The sequence below is a fragment of the Neovison vison genome, chromosome 11, assembly GCF_020171115.1.
Source record: "Neovison vison isolate M4711 chromosome 11, ASM_NN_V1, whole genome shotgun sequence".
Classification (NCBI taxonomy): domain Eukaryota; kingdom Metazoa; phylum Chordata; class Mammalia; order Carnivora; family Mustelidae; genus Neogale; species Neogale vison.
Window position 1 is genome coordinate 128567139 of NC_058101.1, and position 18002 is coordinate 128585140.

Consider the following 18002-nt stretch of genomic DNA (forward strand, 5'->3'; position numbering starts at 1 on the left):
GCCTGCCTCTCTGCCTGCTTGTGATCTCTCTCTGTCAAATAAATTAATAAAATCTTTAAAAAAAAAAAAAAAAAAAAAGAACAAGAGGCAATACCAAAGGCTAGGGACCTAATCAATACAGACATTGGTAATATGTCAGATCTAGGGTTCAGAATGATGATTCTCAAAGTTTTAGCCAGGCTCGAAAAAGGCATGGAAGATATTAGAGAAACCCTCTCTGGAGAGATAAAAGCCCTTTCTGGAGAAATAAAAGAACTAAAATCTAACCAAGTTGAAATCAAAAAAGCTATTAACGAGGTGCAATCAAAAATGGACACTCTTACTGCTAAGATAAATGAGGCAGAAGAAAGAATTAGTGACATAGAAGACCAAATGACAGAGAATAAAGAAGCTGAGCAAAAGACAGACAAACAAATACTGGGCCATGAGGTGAGAATTCAAGAGATAAGTGACACCATAAGACGAAACAACATTAGAATAATTGGGAGTCCAGAAGAAGAAGAAAGAAAGAGGGGAGCAGAATTATTGTAGAGAATTTCCCTAATATGGCAAAGGGAACAAACATCAAAATCCAGGAGGTGCAGAGAACCCCCTCAAAATCAATAAGAATAGGTCCACACCACATCACCTAATAGTAAAATTTACAAATCTTAGCGACAAAGAGAAAATCCTGAAAGCAGCCCAGGAAAAGAAGTCTGTAACATATAATGGTAAAAATATTAGATTGGCAGCAGACTTATCCACAGAGACCTGGCAGGTCAGAAAGAATTGGCATGATATATTCAGAGCACTAATTGAGAAAAACATACGGCCAAGAATACTATATCCAGCTAGGCTATCATTGAAAATAGGAGGAGAGATAAAAAGCTTCCAGGACAAACAAGAACTGAAAGAATTTGCAAACACCAAACCAGCTCTACAGGAAATATTGAAAGGGGTCTCTAAGCAAAGAGAGTGCCTAAAAGTAGTAGATCAGAAAGGAACAGAGACAATTGATTATCTCCTTAACAGTCTCCTTACAGGCAATATATTGGCACTAAACTCATATCTCTCAATAGTTACCCTGAATGTTAATGGGTTAAATGCTCCAATCAAAAGACACAGAGTATCAGAATGGATAAAAAAAAAACAAACCCCATCAATATGCTGCCTACAAGAAACTCATTGTAGGCCCGAAGACACCTCCAGATTTAAAGTGAGGGGGTGGGAAACAATTTATCATGCTAATGGACATTGGAAGAAAACTGGGGTGACAATCCTTATATCAGATCAATTAGACTTTAAGCCAAAGACTATAACAAGGGATGAGGAAGGACACTCTATCATACTCAAAGGGTCTGTCCAACAAGAAGATCTAACAATTTTAAATATCTATGCCCCTAACATGGGAGGAGCCAACTATATAAACCAATTAATAACAAAATCAAAGAAACACATGGACAATAATACAATAATAGTAGGGGACTTAACACTCTCCTCCCTGAAATGGACAGAGCACCCAAGCAAAAGATCAACAAGGAAATAAAGGTCTTAAATGACACACTGGATCAGATGGACATCACAGATATATTCAGAACATTTCATCCCAAAGCAACAGAATACACGCTCTTCTCTAGTGCACGTGGAACATTCTTCAGAATAGATCACATCCTGGGTCACAAATCAGGTCTCAACTGGTATCAAAAGATTGGGATCATTCCCTGCATATTTTCAGACCACAATGCTCTGAAGCTAGAACTCAATCACGAGAGGAAATTTAGAAAGAATCCAAATACATGGATACTAAACAGCATCCTTCTAAAGAATGAATGGGTCAACCAAGAAATTAAGGGAGAATTGGAAAAATTCATGGAAACAAATGATAATGAAAACACAACTGTTCAAAATCTGTGGGACACAGCAAAGGCAGTCCTAAGAGGAAAATATATAGCAGTACAAGCCTTTCTCAAGAAACAAGATAGGTCTCAAATACACAACCTAACCCTACACCTAAAGGAGTTAGAGAAAGAACAACGAAGAAAGCCTAAACCCAGCAGAAAAGAAATCATAAAGATCAGAGCAGAAATCAATGAAATAGAAACCAAAAAAAAAAAAAAACAAACAAAAACAATAGAACAAATCAATGAAACTAGGAGCTGTTTCTTTGAAAGAATTAATAAAATTGATAAACCCCTGGCCAGACTTACCAAAAAGAAAAGAGAAAGAACCCGAATAAATAAAATCATGAATGAAAGAGATCACAACCACACCAAAGAAATACAAATAATTATAAGAACATATTATGAACAACTCTATGGCAACAAATTTGACAATCTGGAAGAAATGGATGCATTCCTGGAGACACATAAACTACCACAAATGAACCAGGAAGAAATAGAAAACCTGAACAGACCTATAATCAGTAAGGAGATTGAAACAGTCATCAAAAATCTCCAAACAAAAGCCCAGGGCCAGACAGCTTCCCAGGGGAATTCTACCAAACATTTAAAGAAGAATCAATACCTATTCTTCTGAAACTGTTCCAAAACATAGAAATGGAAGGAAAACTTCTAAACTCATTTATGAGGCCAGCATCATCTTGATCCCAAAACCAGACAAGGATCCCATCAAAAAGAGAATTACAGACCAATATCCTTGATGAACACAGATGAAAAAATTCTCAACAAAATACTAATCAATAGGATCCAACAGTACATTAAAAGGATTATTCACCAAGACCAGTGGGATTTAACCTAGAGCTGCCAGGTTGGTTCAACATCCACAAATCAATCAATGTGATACATTAATAAAAGAAAGAACAAGAACCATATGATACTCCCAATAGATGCTGAAAAAGCATTTGACAAAGTACAGCATCCCTTCCTGATCAAAACTCTTCAAAGTGTAGGGATAGAGGGCACATACCTCAATATCATCAAAGCCATCTATGAAAAACCAAATGCAAATATCATTCTCAATGGAGAAAAACTGAAAGGTTTTCACTAAGGTCAGGAACATGGCAGGTATGTCCATTATCATCACTGCTATTCAACATAGTACTAGAAGTCCTAGCCTCAGCAATCAGAAAACAAAAAGAAATTAAAGGCATCCAAATTGGCAAAGAAGAAGTCAAACTGTCACTCTTTGCAGATGATATGATACTATATGTGGAAAACCCAAAAGGCTCCACTCCAAAACTGCTAGAACTTGTACAGGAATTTAGTAAAGTGTCAGGATATTAAATCAATGCACAGAAATCAGTTGCATTTCTCTACACCAACAACAAGACAGAAAAAGAGAGAAATTAAGGAGACAATCCCATTTACAGTTGCACCCAAAAGTTTAAGATACCTAGGAATAAACCTAACCAAAGAGGCAAAGAATCTATACTCCGAAAACTATAAAGTACTTATGAAAGAAATTGAGGAAGACACAAGGAAATGGAAAAATGTTCCATGCTCCTGGATTGGAAGAATAAATATTCTGAATATGTCTATGCTACCTAAAGCAATCTACACATTTAATGCAATTCCTATCAAAATACCATCATTTTGGGTGCCTGGGTTGCTCAGTGGGTTAAGCCGCTGCCTTCGGCTCAGGTCATGATCTCAGGGTCCTGGGATCGAGTCCCGCATCGGGCTCTCTGCTCAGCAGGGAGCCTGCTTCCCTTCCTCTCTCTCTGCCTGTCTCTCTGCCTACTTGTGATCTCTCTCTGTCAAATAAATAAATAAAATCTTTAAAAAAAATATATACCATCATTTTTTTCAAAGAAATGGAACAAATAATCCCAAAATTTATATGGAACCAGAAAAGACCTCAAATAGCCAAAGGAATAGTGAAAAAGAAAGCCAAAGTTGGTGGCATCACAATTCCGGACTTCAAGCTCTATTACAAAGCTGTCATCATCAAGACAGTATGGAACTGGCACAAAAACAGACACATAAAAAAAAAAAAAAAAGAAAGAAAAAAACAGACACATAGATCAATGGAACAGAATAGAGAGTCCAGAAATAGACCTTCAACTCTATGGTCAACTAATCTTCGACAAAGCAGGAAAGAATGTCCAATGGAAAAAAGACAGTCTCTTTAACAAATGGTGTTGGGGAAATTGCACAGACACATGCAGAAAAATGAAATTGGACCATTTCCTTACACCACACATGAAAATAGACTCAAAATAGATAAAGGACCCCAATGTGAGAAAGGAATCCATCAAAACCCTTGAGGAGAACACAGGCAGCAACCTCTTTGACCTCAGCCACAGCAACTTCCTGGGAACATCACCAAAGGCAAGGGAAGCAAGGACAACAATGAACTATTGGGATTTCATCAAGATCAAAAGCTTTTGCACAGCAAAGGAAACAGCTAACAAGACCAAAAGACAACTGACGGAATGGGAGAAGATATTTGCAAATGACATATCAGATAAAGGGCTAGTATCCAAAATCTATAAAGAGCTTAGCAAACTCAACACCCAAGGAACAAAGAACCCAATCAAGAAATGGGCAGAGGACATGAACAGACATTTCTGCAAAGATGACATCCAGATGGCCAACAGATACATGAAAAAGTGCTCCATATCACTCAGCATCAGGGAGATAGAAATCAAAACCACAATGAGATATCACCTCACACCAGTCAGAATGGCTAAAATTAACAAGTCAGGAAATGACAAATGTTGGTGAGGATGCGGAGAAAGGGGAACCCTCCTACACTGTTGGTGGGAATGCAAGCTGGTGCAACCACTCTGGAAAACAGCATGGAGGTTCCTCAAAAAGTTGAATATAGAGCTACCCTATGACCCAGCAATTGCATTACTGAGTATTTACCCTAAATATACAAACGTGCATCCGAATGTTTATAGCAGCAATGTCCACAATAGCCAAACTATGGAAAGAACCTAGATTTCCATCAACAGATGAATGGATCAAGAAGATGTGGTATATATACACAATGGAATACTATGCAGGCATCAAAAGAAATGAAATCTTGCCATATGCGACAACGTGGATGGAACCAGAGGGTATTATGCTTAGCGAAATAAGTCAATCGGAGAAAGACAACTATCATATGATCTCCCTGATAGGAGGAAGTGGAGATGCAATGTGGGGGGTTTGGGGGTAGGAAAAGAATAAATTAAACAAGATGGGATTGGGAGGGAGACAAACCTTAAGTGACTCGTAGTCTCACAAAACAAACTGAGGGTTGCTGGGGGGAGGGGGGCCGAGAGAGGGGGGTGGAGTTATGGACATTGGGGAGGGTATGTGCTATGGTGAGTGCTGTGAAGTGTGTAAACCTGGCAATTCACAGACCTGTACCCCTGGGGATAAAAATCATTATATGTTTATAAAAAATTTTTTAAAAATTAATTAAAAAAAAGAATATGTCAGGTGATTTTTATTTGTTTATTTTTAAGAAAGAAAAGAACCAAATCACCTGGAATATTGCATAAAGCCTTTTAGGCACATATCTTTGTATAGAAAAAGCTGTGACAAGAATTAAATAAAAGGAATGTGATTTTTTTTTAACTTTCTTGATATTGACAGGAAGATTCTTCTTACAGACAAAGGACACCAAAGCTAACTCTGTTGTTTTTTAGCTACTGAAGTCTTCATGAGGGAATGTGTCTCACTTTTTGTTGAAAACAACAGTTAAACTCCTATCTTTTTAAGCATCCTGAGGAAAGTGAAAAATAAAATTGACCAGAGGATTTTAATATGTGTGTTGTAACCTACTTATCACTTATTTACCGTGATGCTACTGTAATCTTTATATACTTGACTCACATTATTATGGAGGTTGAGAATTCTTAAGATCTGCAGTTGGCAGTCTGGAGAGAGCTATAGTTACAGTCCAAGTCAAACAAACACCTGAGAAGCATTGATGGTGGAAACTGCTGTCTACATTTGAAGGCCTAAGAACCAGGGTAGCCAATGCTCTAAATTCAACTCTGAGTCCAGGTCCTCCAAAGACAGGAGAAAACCCACATTCCAGCTTAAAGACATTCAGGCTGGCAGTGAATTCACTCTTATCCAGCCTTTAATGAATTGGATGAGGCCTCTCATGGGAAGGACAATCTGTTCTACTTGGTATACCAATTCAAATGTTAATCTCTTCCAGAAACACACTCATACACACACCAACAATAATGTTTAACCAAACACCTGGACACCCTGCGGCCCAGTCAAGTTGACACATACAGTTAACTATCACCAGTATGGTAACGCATTTTGTGGTAATTAGCTCTTTAATCATAAAAAGAATTTGAGTTTAAACCCTTAAGTACACTGCTTGGTATTACAATTCTGTGAAGATTGTTTTATAATGTGTCTGAGACTATAAAAACATGTTTATTATAAACACACAGAAGAACGTGGAATTCTTGGGAAGTTCTCCTCTGGGTTTTATACCTGATCTGACAGTAATTAGAATTTCACTTGCTTATATTGAAGTCAAATTAAGCAAAGGTGTTGGAAGCAGGAAAGTAAGGAACCTAATAAAAAATATGGTGAGAACTTTTTAAAAAATTACACACAGCCTGAAGAAGGAAACAAATATAGCCTCTCCACATACATAATGTATTTCTTGATTGAAACATGACATATTTCACTTGAAAGACAAAGTAAAGTAAATTGTCATTTACTTGACTGGACACATTATGAGTCTGGTGGTCAATTCATTCATGATAAGTTTTTAAAATACCTAAAATGTTTTATTATATATAAAATTCCATAAATTTTGAGGTTAAAAACATGTTAGACTATTTTCACAAACAATGTCTATATTTGGTTCAAAATATGATATAGTAAGACAAAGAGGTTTTGGGGGAACTTTGAGGATTACTTTCAGTGAGGCAATTTATGAAGTTTGCTTGTAAATAGAACATGGATAAGAAGAGTTGAAGAGACAATAATAGTCCAACAAATAGAAAAATTGTAATTGAATGTGACATTTACTTTATTGAGGCACAATTTATATACAATAAATGCTCATCCTGATCAATTTTTACAAAGTTAAACATGTGACCTGCCATGACACAAATCAAGTTATAACGTCTTGCTCTATCACCCAAGAAATTTCCCTCATGACACTTTGTGGTCAATTCCCCAGGCCTAGGCCTTCTACCCCTCCCCATGCACATCATTCTGTGCAATAGCTGTTCTTCCACACTATAAATTTTGCTTGTCCATATAATATATATAGTGAAACCATAAAATGTTTCTCAGTGTTTGGTTATTTTCTCCCTGCATAATATTTTTGAGGCTTAGATATTTTGTTGTTTGTCTTTGTTAGTGAGTAGTAATCTATCACATTTTATGAATATGCCACAATTTGCTTTTCGATTCTTCTGTTCATAGACTACGAACATTCCTGTACTAGACTTTCTATGGATATATGCAGGCATTTCCTTTAGACATATACTGAGGAGACAAGCTGCTGGGTGGAGGTGAGTGAACGCTGAGAAAAACGGCCCTGATAGCCAGGAACTGGGTCCAGTACTCTCAGGTCTTGGGTTGAACAAAAACAAGTTCACAGAACAACATCAGTAACCAAATGGATCAAGAGAAAAACTCACAATCATGTCGCAACACAGACAAAACATATTGTTCGAGCCAAAAAATACCCCTTCTGGTTGAAATGAGTGACTGGCTGCTTTACCAACGGACAGCTTTGGCCTCTCTCTAGTCTTCCCCACTCCTAGACAAGATTTATAAAGACACCCAGTCATGGAATTATCCACTTCCTGACAACATCCAATCCAGAGCAAAACTCCACTTTCTTAAACCCTCTCCCAAACCACCTAACAGAGTCTCAACCCTAATTGTAATTACCAATATACACAAAATAGGGAAAGAAGGAAGATGTTAAAGACACCACAGGAATCAAAGCAGCAAAATACCAAGTGTGGGAAACTGTACGGGACAGATGATGACTTGATTCCTTCAACAAATACACATGCGTGTGTACATACGTATTTCTGTACATCTATGTAATATATATTCAGCTGTTTATATGTATGCATGTGTGTGGAGGTGGACATTCAGAGACAGAAAGAGAAAAGGATCTATAGAGTTAAAACAACTTCATAGACATGTGAATCAAAAGCAGTCTGTGGACCTTATTTCAATCCTTATTTCAAGAATAAAGCAATTGAAATTTTGAAAACTGTCTAAATTACCTTGAAGTATGGTATTTTGAATAATGGTATTTTGGTTACTTTTTAAAAGTGTCCTTTTTTAGAAATTCAAACAGAATTACTTCTGAGTCAAAGCAAATGAGGTCTGGGATTTGTTAGAAACGGCTACAGGGGTAAGGTTAAGTGGGTGGGTCTTTTAAGAACAAAGCTGGATGTTCACTGAAAGTCACAGAAAGTGGTTGATGGGTACTTGGGGTGGTGGTATGTTATCATTTTGCACATTTGTGAGTGTTTGAAATTTTCCCTATTAAAAAATTAAAAACATTTTTTAAAGTTAATATCCAGTAGACTAAAAATAGCCTGTCATTTACTTAATTTGCCTTTCTTTTATTACTTGTTTTAACATTTTTCTGTCAAAGTTTTCTCTTCCATGAATTGACATTTTGTGCCACAATCCTTTGATCTGTTAAAATACTAATGTTTTCTTCTGGATTTGCATGCCTTCCACATTAAGAAAAAAAAAAAAAAAAAAAAAAACAACTCCTCCTTCTAGTTTACCATCTGCCCATCTGCTCAAGGAGTTTTATTTCAGCTTAAGCACACTCCTTGTCATTTCTGTGATACAAGTGCATGTCTTCACCTCCTCTTTACAGTCTCACTTTCCCTCCATCCTTCGTGTCTCTTCGCAAAGCTCCAGGCCTCTTAATCTCAAGATAGGTTTCTGATTTATCTTTGTAGCTCTCCCTCACTGAATTAGGTGGCCAACACAATATTTTTTTTAAAAAAAAGTACACCACGAATATTTATTGAATGAATTAAAATAAGCCAAATCCCAAAGACCTTGTTTGGTGCTAAAATGATCTTCTATCACATATTTAGGCTTTATATTGAAAGATGTTGGGTGAGCCTGGTGGTGGGTACTAAGGAGGGCACGTATTGCAGGGAGCACTGGGTGTGGTGCATAAACAATGAATCTTGGAACACTGGAAAAAATTAAATTAAATTTATAAAAAAGAACCCCCCCAAAAAAAAGAAAAAAAAGAAAGACGTTTATTTGAGAAAGAGAAAGTTTGAGATACTAAAGTTCAAGACCATTTTTAATTTCACTGTGTGACTTTTTTAATAAGAGCTCACATCTAGTTAATACAGTAGATAAAATATACAAAGTTAACAGGAAATTTTAAATCCTCTATCTGAAAGAACAAAAGTAAAACATAGATTCTGTCCTATCTTCCTTAGTTAAAAACATGTCTTATGATTAAAATAAAAAGAGGAACCAAATAAAATTATTTATACATTTTAGGGATGGGGCGTTTTGAGGCTCAAGGAATACAGCAGTAAAAAATTTTGTTGGCTCTCGTATGAAATTATACAAGATGATGTTAAAACTAAACAGTCAAGAAAATGCAGGCTTTAATTTTCTCTAGATAGAAAAATTAATATTCCAAATAATTTATCTATTTATCTATTTTACTTAAGGATCCATACTCTAAGATATGTCTAAGGTTTGTATACTGTAGCCAAAAAGCACTAGGTTTGGTTGCTGGGTGAGATTCTATATCCTGATATTCTTTGACAATCATGTATGTATCTGTGTTCCTAAAATTTTCATTTTAATGTTCATGATAAAATAAGGCATTAAATAAGTCACAGCCTACTTCCCTAAAATGAAGTAGCCAAGAAATCTAGAAAAACATTCTTTCCTATTATTTCTACATAAATTGTAATATACATGAATACCTAAATTCCAAGTATATAGGCTGTGTCATCTAATACAACTTACTACTTACAGCCTCTGCATTACAGGGGAAAGTTTAGAATAATTATGACCTCTCCGAAGAGAAGCCATACAACTTTAATAATTAGGAGAAATGTTGTAGTCAAGTGAGTTGGTTAACGAAACATTCACTCAAAGTGAAGCATCTGATTGCCTCACCTTTAGTTATTAATGTGTATTAAATAATCATTCATTTAATTTCTCTGTAAAAATACATTTTCAATTTTGACCACCAGAGGACAGTGTAGGTTTAATTGTGATAGTCTTTATGTTTTAAAAAAAAGTTTGGACTTCTTTCTCTTTTTTCCCCCCTGCATCTCTCCTCTGAAATGTTTATATTTTGTCATTTATGGATTTTTTAAAATCTGAACTGAGAAACCTTACTTTCTATCTCACACCATACAGTCAGTTGAATTGTCAATATGACATCTGATTTTCCGTCTTGGGTTTTTATTACTTTTTGACTTTAGTCTTTATCATTTAATTTCCTAGCAGTGGAACACATCACAAAATAAATCCATTTTTAGAGTTATGTAAACAGGAGAGTGTGTTGCCTGAGAATATTCAGGACATAGGAAAATTCTCAAAGCCAGTGCCACCCGCAGTGGTGAATGTGGCTGAATAAATACTGAGCTAGCAGTCACATTATTCTCTGACCTAATGACAGAGAGACATCATTACTACATCATTAGGCTGAATAGTTTCAGGTTTCTCTATGATGCTCTAATAACTCTTCTTCAGCTTCATTAGACATTTTAGGTCACAAAGACCTGGGACTATTTGCCCTGCTATTTTTGAAGACCTTTTTGCAACCCAGAGGCGGAAATGTTTTCCCAATAGGCTATTAAGTAATCATTTGCTGTAATTGGATGGATTCTGAATAAGGATTCTTACAGCTTCTTACCACCACCGGGTGGAGTGGCTTGAGGAAGGGGTGTCCTCAGTTCCTATTTCCTGGGTACAAAATGATGTTTTACTAAGGTAAACGTCTGAGGTGAAGTCGGGTACCAAACAGTCCTGTTTGTTTCAGCTCTGAAATGCTTAGTGGAAAATTACCAAGAAGCAAATTCCATGGAGATAGGAAAGTTGGACGTGTCTAAAATACTCAAATCATAAGCTGAGATATTTCCCAGAACCTTCTTCATTTCTCTTCATTTACACAACAAAAGTCATTTCAAATCCTGTCTCTTCACTGGTATCATCTTAATTGTGATGCTTCTTATTGAGGACCTCAGGTCTGAAATTCAAAATCACATATATGTTTTGTCCTGGTAATAGAGCTGTCAATTTTAATATGGGAGTGTTACAGATTTCTTAAGTAAGTGGTAAGAAAATATGTAAAAATCTAAATCTCACAACATATTCCAAGAGATTTCTTGTGTATTTTATGTGGGGTCTGGGGGAGCCAATCGGAAGGCAACTTGGAATTAAATGTTTTCTTGTAGGAGGGATTTTCTGCAGAAACCAGGCTTTCTCTACATGCTGCGCCATTTTATGTAAATGCGGGTCTCTTTTCTGTGGCTGTTGCAAAAATTCAAAATGCCTAATTATTTCTGAACTTCAATGCTTTGTGGAACTGATTTCTCCTCCTGAAAAGATGTTTCAAAATTATAAATCAAAGGAAGACAACGTAATTTCCCTCAGCTTTTGTGTGGTTTTACTAGGTTCTGTAGCCCCAGCTGTTTGACTTAACTATTCAGTCAGGCGAACTTTTCAGAAAAGTCTCACAGAATCCAACAGGGTTTTCCTATGGCCCTTCCTTAGGCAGTTCAGTTGTGGAAGAAAGAGAAAGGAAGAGAAAGAGGGAGAAAAGCACATCAACATAAATTGTTATTCACATTAGCTGGAGTTTAAACTACACTAAAAGAAATTTCTTTAAAGAACAAGAACTTTTTTTTTTTTTTTTTTAGATTTTATTATTTATTTGACAGAGAGAAATCACAAGTAGATGGAGAGGCAGGCAGAGAGAGAGGGAAGCAGGCTCCCTGCTGAGCAGAGAGCCCGATGCGGGACTCGATCCCAGGACCCTGAGATCATGACCTGAGCCGAAGGCAGCGGCTTAACCCACTGAGCCACCCAGGCGCCCGAACTTTTTTTTTTATCATAACTTACGATGCCCTTCTACATTCTCACTGAAGCAGACATAGGTTTTGTTTAAATTGGTTTACCAATAAAAAGAGTTTATTTTAAAACAATGAAAAAAACAAAAGTATAAAACAAAATTAAACAGCATCTTGATTCATTCTATCATTCTTTCCCAATCTCTCAGTTTCTATCTTTCACACACACACACACACACACACAGGCACACACTCGGTCTTAAAGATTATTTCTTACATGTGTTACTAAAAAACAAAATGCTGTTATTAATATACTTGCATGTACATTTTGTGCATTTCTGTGTATATGTTTATAAGTCATATTCCTAGTAGAATCATGATATCATAAAATAGATACATATTTTAAATTTTGATAGATAATCGCCGTAATACTCTGCAAAAGTTGTAATTGTATTTTAACCCTGCTAACAGATTTCTCTGGGTACTCAAAGTGATTTTTATCAGTTTCTCAATTATTTACCAATATGATTTGATTAAATATGGCATCTAAACATCTAAGTGTGTCTAGGTGTGTATTGGTTTGTGAGCAGAATTGATCATTTCTTTCTACGTATTACTAACTCCTTGTATTGCATTTCTCTGGAAATTTCTTCTTGTTCCTATCTCTTGACAACTATTTCTAGGAAGTTTGGGGACGTAAAATGATAATAGGTAGGATCCTTTTGTATATTAAGGGAATTAAACTCTTTGCTTGTAGTGTACTTTTTGGTAAATACTTTTCTTAATTATTTTTCATTTTGCTTTTGTTGATGATTACCACCCATATGTTTAATTCTTACAAGGTAAAACATATCAAGTGTTCCCTTTTAACAGATTATGGTCACACTCTCAAAATAATTTTTATCAATCTCTGTAATTTTTTCCTAACACTTTTATTTACATGTCTTATATTTAAAGTGTTAGTTCATATTGAGTTAATATTAGAGCAAGGGGTGAAGATTTACCTAGGTAATTTTTCTAAAAACCCCTTAAGTTTTCCCAGCACCATTTGTTGAATAATTCTGCTTTTCTTCAATGTTCTGAAATGTTTTTAATGTATGCTAAGATCCTATAGGTACTTGAGTCAATCTCTAGATCATGTAATCATTTTTTGTGCTCGAACAAAGAGTTGTAATTACTGTGTCTTAATAGTACATCTTAAAACTGGTTAACTTATTCACTGTGACTCCTCTTCCCTTTCAGGTTATTTCTGGTTATTCTTATATGTTTACATTTCAAGCTAAATTTAGAATAAGTCTAATAAGCAAACAAATAGCAGCAACAATACATCTTTTGTTTGTTTGTTTGTGGTTTTGGAGGTTTTTTTAGAGGAGGGAAGGAGCAGAGAGGAAGAGAATCTTAATAGGTTCCATGCCCAGCATGAAGCCTGGCATGGGGCTTGATTTCACAACCTTGAGATCACGACCTGAGCCAAACCCAAGAGTTGGTCACTTAACCAACCAAGCCACCCATGGGCCCCCATCTATTGGTATTTTGATTGGATACCATCTAAATCTGTAAATTTAATTCCAGGGTGATTTACAGCTTTCAAGTTTTTTAGTGTTTTGGTTGTGCTACTGCATGGTTTTATATTTTATTTTATTGGTTTAAAATGCCAGTTTGGGGAAGAAAAACAGTTACTGCTTTTATTTATTCATTCTATGATTTGTGTTTTATATTTCTGTTGTAATCATTTTAATCCTCTATTTTTAATCTGAGTTGGTTTTTTTTTTTTTAAGGTTTTATTTATTTATTTGACAGACTGAAATCACAAGTAGGCAGAGAGAGGCAGGCAGAGAGAGAGAGGAAAGCAGGCTCCCCGCTGAGCAGAGAGCCGATGCGGGCTCGATCCCAGGACCCTGATATGACCCAAGCCAAAGGCAGAGGCTTAATCCACTGAGCCACCCAGGAGCCCCTGAGATAAGTTTTTAATTCAATATTTTATTCTATCTGCTGTAGTAAAGTATTTACATCTATTAATTTTTCTCTGAATATTAGACAAGTCACCTAAATTGTGATATATCTAATTTTTATCTTCATTTTCTAGACATTCTGTACAATCAGTTAAAATATGTTCTTCACAAGAATAATTAAGATCGCATTTTAAAATTTCCAGATGGTTGGGGCACCTGGGTGGCTCAGCCCATTAAGTGCCGACTCGTGATTGCAGTTCAGGTCCTGGTCTCAGGTGAGATGGAGCCCTGTGCCCTGCTCTGCACTCAGTGGGGAGTCTGCTTGAGATTCTCTCCCCCGCCACTGTCTGCTTGTCCCCTCTCTCTCTCTCTCTTTCCCTCAAATAAATAAAAAAATCCTTAGAATTTCCAAGTGGCTAAAGTTTTTAAATTTTTATTTTTGTAATTTTTATTCTTCATAAAATTAATATAATCCATATTCTTTCTAGTTAATAAAATTCATTGAAGCAGTTTTTGTGCACTTAGATAGGATCAATTTCTATAAATGCTTAATGGAAGCTTGAAAATAAGATGCCATGACTGTTCTCAAGCATTTAAATTCTGCATAAACAAATCAAATCAACCCCATTTATTTTCTTTTTCGCACCCTTTAAACCAAATAATTATTTTTTTAAAATCTAATCTGTCCATTAATGTTTCCTAAAAGGATTGTTCTCCTATTCATTTCCTTTTCTGTTTCTTACAGGTTTGTTTCTTGAATTCTGATGTTATACCATTTAGTTCAGAGAAATTTATTCCAGTTAGATCTTCGTCACAGAAGGTAAAATTTATCTTTATAAAGTTTCACTGTGTCTTTTGAATGCACTTTTTGACCTACCTTTAGATGAGTCACTTGTGAACAGCATATAACTGAGCTTTGCTTTTTGACCCAATATGAGTCTTTTTACCTGACCAGAGAGTTTATGCTTTATCATTTTATCCCTACAAATCCTGTCTGGTTTCCTTTCTTCCATCTTATTTTATGTTATTTTTTCATTTTTTGTAACTTCCCTTTCCCCTTCTTTTTCTGTTTAATCTGTATTTTCTGACCCTCTGTCCTTGTAATTACGAAGCGTGTGGATCCCTCTTCACTTTTTGGTGTGGTGTACTGTCTCTAAAAGCGTGAACCAGTGACTAACAGAGTCAGCTCGGTTCTTGTCACACAGGCAGATCCCAGGGCTCCTGAATCAAGAACCTGAGAGGAGCAAGCCGTGTGCTCTTCACAAGCTTACTGCGGTTCTTTTGAACTCAACCCAGTCTTATTTGCAAAATATCAAACATACTGAAAATTTGTGTGACAAACTCAGGTTTGAAGATTGGAAAGAATACTAATAGAAATACCTGTATCCCCTTCATCCAACTTTAATAATTGTGAACATTTTGCTCCCTTAGCTGGTGCTCTCTCTCTCTGTTGCTCTGTCTCTCCTCCCTCTCTCCTGCCCTCCCTCCCCAGAGTTCCGAAAGGTAGATTCCACCAATCATGTAACAAATCATATCACATTATTTTAACAACTTCAGCCTTTATTACTGAAGACTAGAAAACTGTGCTTCATGATCACAATATTATTGACACAGCCAAAAAGCTTAATATTGATCCAAACCCATTATCTAATATGACGTCTGTGGTTGATTGTTCCATTGATAGGCACTGTGAACCTCTGAGACATTAACAAAAGAACCCATTGCAAGCAGAGACTAGATAAGCATATGCTGACCAGGGCCTGTCCTCATGGAAGGCTGCTGGTGCCACTGAGAACACTGGTCTGGCCCTCTTCGAAAGTAAGAGAACCTGTGAAGAGAGGATCCCAGCCATCCAGTAGTTCCCTCCGGCTGCATGAGCGAGTGCTAACAATATCAACAGAAGAACCTCCCAAGCCATCTACAGAACCCTGAGAAACAGTAATTATTTAAGCCACTGAATTTGAATTTGTTACACAGCAATAGCTATCTGACACTTAGTCTATATTTAAATTACCCTGATTGTTAAAATAACGTCCCTTATAGCTTCTTATCACTTTTTTGATCCAGATCCATTCAAGACTTACACACTGAATTTAGTTATCATGTTTCTTTACTGCCTTTTTATTTATACCAATTCCCTGTTCTAGCTGTTTTTATCTTTAATGATATTGACTTTTTTATTAAAGAATCTCAGCCTGTTGTCTTATAAAATAGTCTGTAATCTTGATTTGTCTGATTATTTCCTTATGAATAGCTGTAGTTTAGATATTTTTGTCAGACTACAATAGTTAATGTGATAGACTTCCCATTATATCAAGAGAGGTGCTGAGTTTGATAATTTGATTGAAGTGTTTCCTATCAGACTTACACATTGTTAAAAAAATACTTTGAGAGTTTGTTAATACCCTGTTCCCCACCCAACTTTCACGCATTGGCACCCAGTGATGATCCCTGCCTGAATAAATTATGTCAGTGACTGCAAAAAGGTGATTTTGTAATTTTATCATGAATTGTACATTTTCTACCCAGTATTCGTCTGTGAAAATAAACTTTTCCTTCTCCCTCCTTTCTCTCTTTTTCTATGGGCGTGGAAACTAGTTGTTGTTGTTGTTGTTCAATGGGTCAAAATCTATTGCAAGCGTCATTGTTTTTAATAGTTCGGTTCAGCCAGCAGGGAGGGTTCCATCAGTCTTTGTGTACTTCTTAGCTTTCTGGTACATTAATTCACCCTGCACTTCTCCTACCCAAACCATTATCAATCCTTTCTTCAACAAGATTAGTTCCTTTTACTGGGAAATGACATTTAGAAACCAAGAATTGTCTAATTCTCTTGCATACTGGAGAAATCATTTTACTTATCTGTATTTTTCATTTGTCATTTACTTCCCACACTTCTTTTCTGCTGTTTTGTACTATCCAAGGAAAGGCCACATGTTAGACCTTTCTAAATATCACGGTTTTAATGAGGCTGTTATATTTAGATATGCAGTTTGCTCAAGAATATTGTGGGGAAGGGGCTGGACCTAGAAAATTATAGCTTTAATTTCAGCAATTCCTTTCAGAAATTTTCATGTCTACTGTGTTCCTGTCCCAGTGAGTTACCTCCTTTCACCTTCTGTTACTTCCTGTTCAGAGGAAGAAGATGCCCCTGGCAACAGCTGGGCATGGCTCAAAAGAGAAAGCATGTAGCTCATAGCTGTTCATCTGGTTATTAATCTCTATCCCTCCAACATTGTTCAGCAGCCTGCTTCTCTGGGCTAAGAGTCTAGATCTGAAAGAGTAGAGAGGACACCTCTGCATTTTTCCTTGCTCTTCTACAGCAAAGGGGAGGCCCCAACAGAGGCATTTCCAACTTTTCCTGTGGCTACCCTCACTCTTACTTCTTGGTCTTTCTAATAATGTATTTTAGCAGAAACCACAAGATAACTTCTGCTTGGCTTCATCTAGCACAGCTCATGTGTTAAGTCTTTTAATTTCAAGAGGAAAAAAAACAACATAAACCAGCTTGAGATAAATAGAAATGTATCCATTTAGATAAATAAGGAGAGAGTAAGTGTAATGGTATTCAAGCATGACTTGAGAATTAGAGGGTTCTCAGTCTCTGTCCCTAGTCCCATCTTGTTCTTGTGTCCCTCTGCTCCCCTACGTTTTCTAGGACTCTCATTCAGCCCCACATATCCTTGCTTGCTTCTGCTTTCCTTATTCTTATATAGGCTATCTCTACATGGTAGTGAGACTCCACAAGCAGCTCCAGCTACCTGCCATTCTTGCTCTAACATCTCTTAAGAAAAACGCCTTCCATGTCAGCTAGAAAATGGAGAGTCCCAAAAGAGAACGCCAGGCACATGATTACCCTTGGAGCAATCACTAGACTGGGGGCATGGACTACCATGAGTGGGTGGACTGTTTATTCCCAAGTAAGGAGGAAGGAATCTGTGAGTGGCACCCCTAATAGAACATGAATGAAGAGAGAAAAAGACCTGGAGGGAAGAGGCACATCAAACAAAAATAGCATGTATCCACTACAGCTCAGCTTTTATAACCGCGGTACCTCTGGCCCAGAAGATATGAGGCAAACATTTTGGTATTGTGATCAC

The 18002-nt window shown here is 36.5% G+C and overlaps 1 protein-coding gene across 3 annotated transcripts in view; it reads left to right on the forward strand.

The window, feature by feature from the left end:
• The window catches only part of TMEM144 (transmembrane protein 144), a 60622-nt gene extending 44271 nt beyond the window's left edge, over positions 1 to 16351 (forward strand). For 2 of the 3 annotated variants that reach the window (XR_006380930.1, XR_006380931.1), the window contains 2 exons: positions 14651 to 14725; positions 15590 to 16351. The gene's annotated coding sequence lies outside the window, so the exon portion shown is untranslated. Of the gene's footprint in view, positions 1 to 7337; positions 7377 to 14650; positions 14726 to 15589 lie in introns of those variants that run through there. The other variant, XM_044224707.1, reaches the window with a different exon arrangement.
• The last annotated feature ends 1651 nt before the right edge of the window (positions 16352 to 18002 follow it).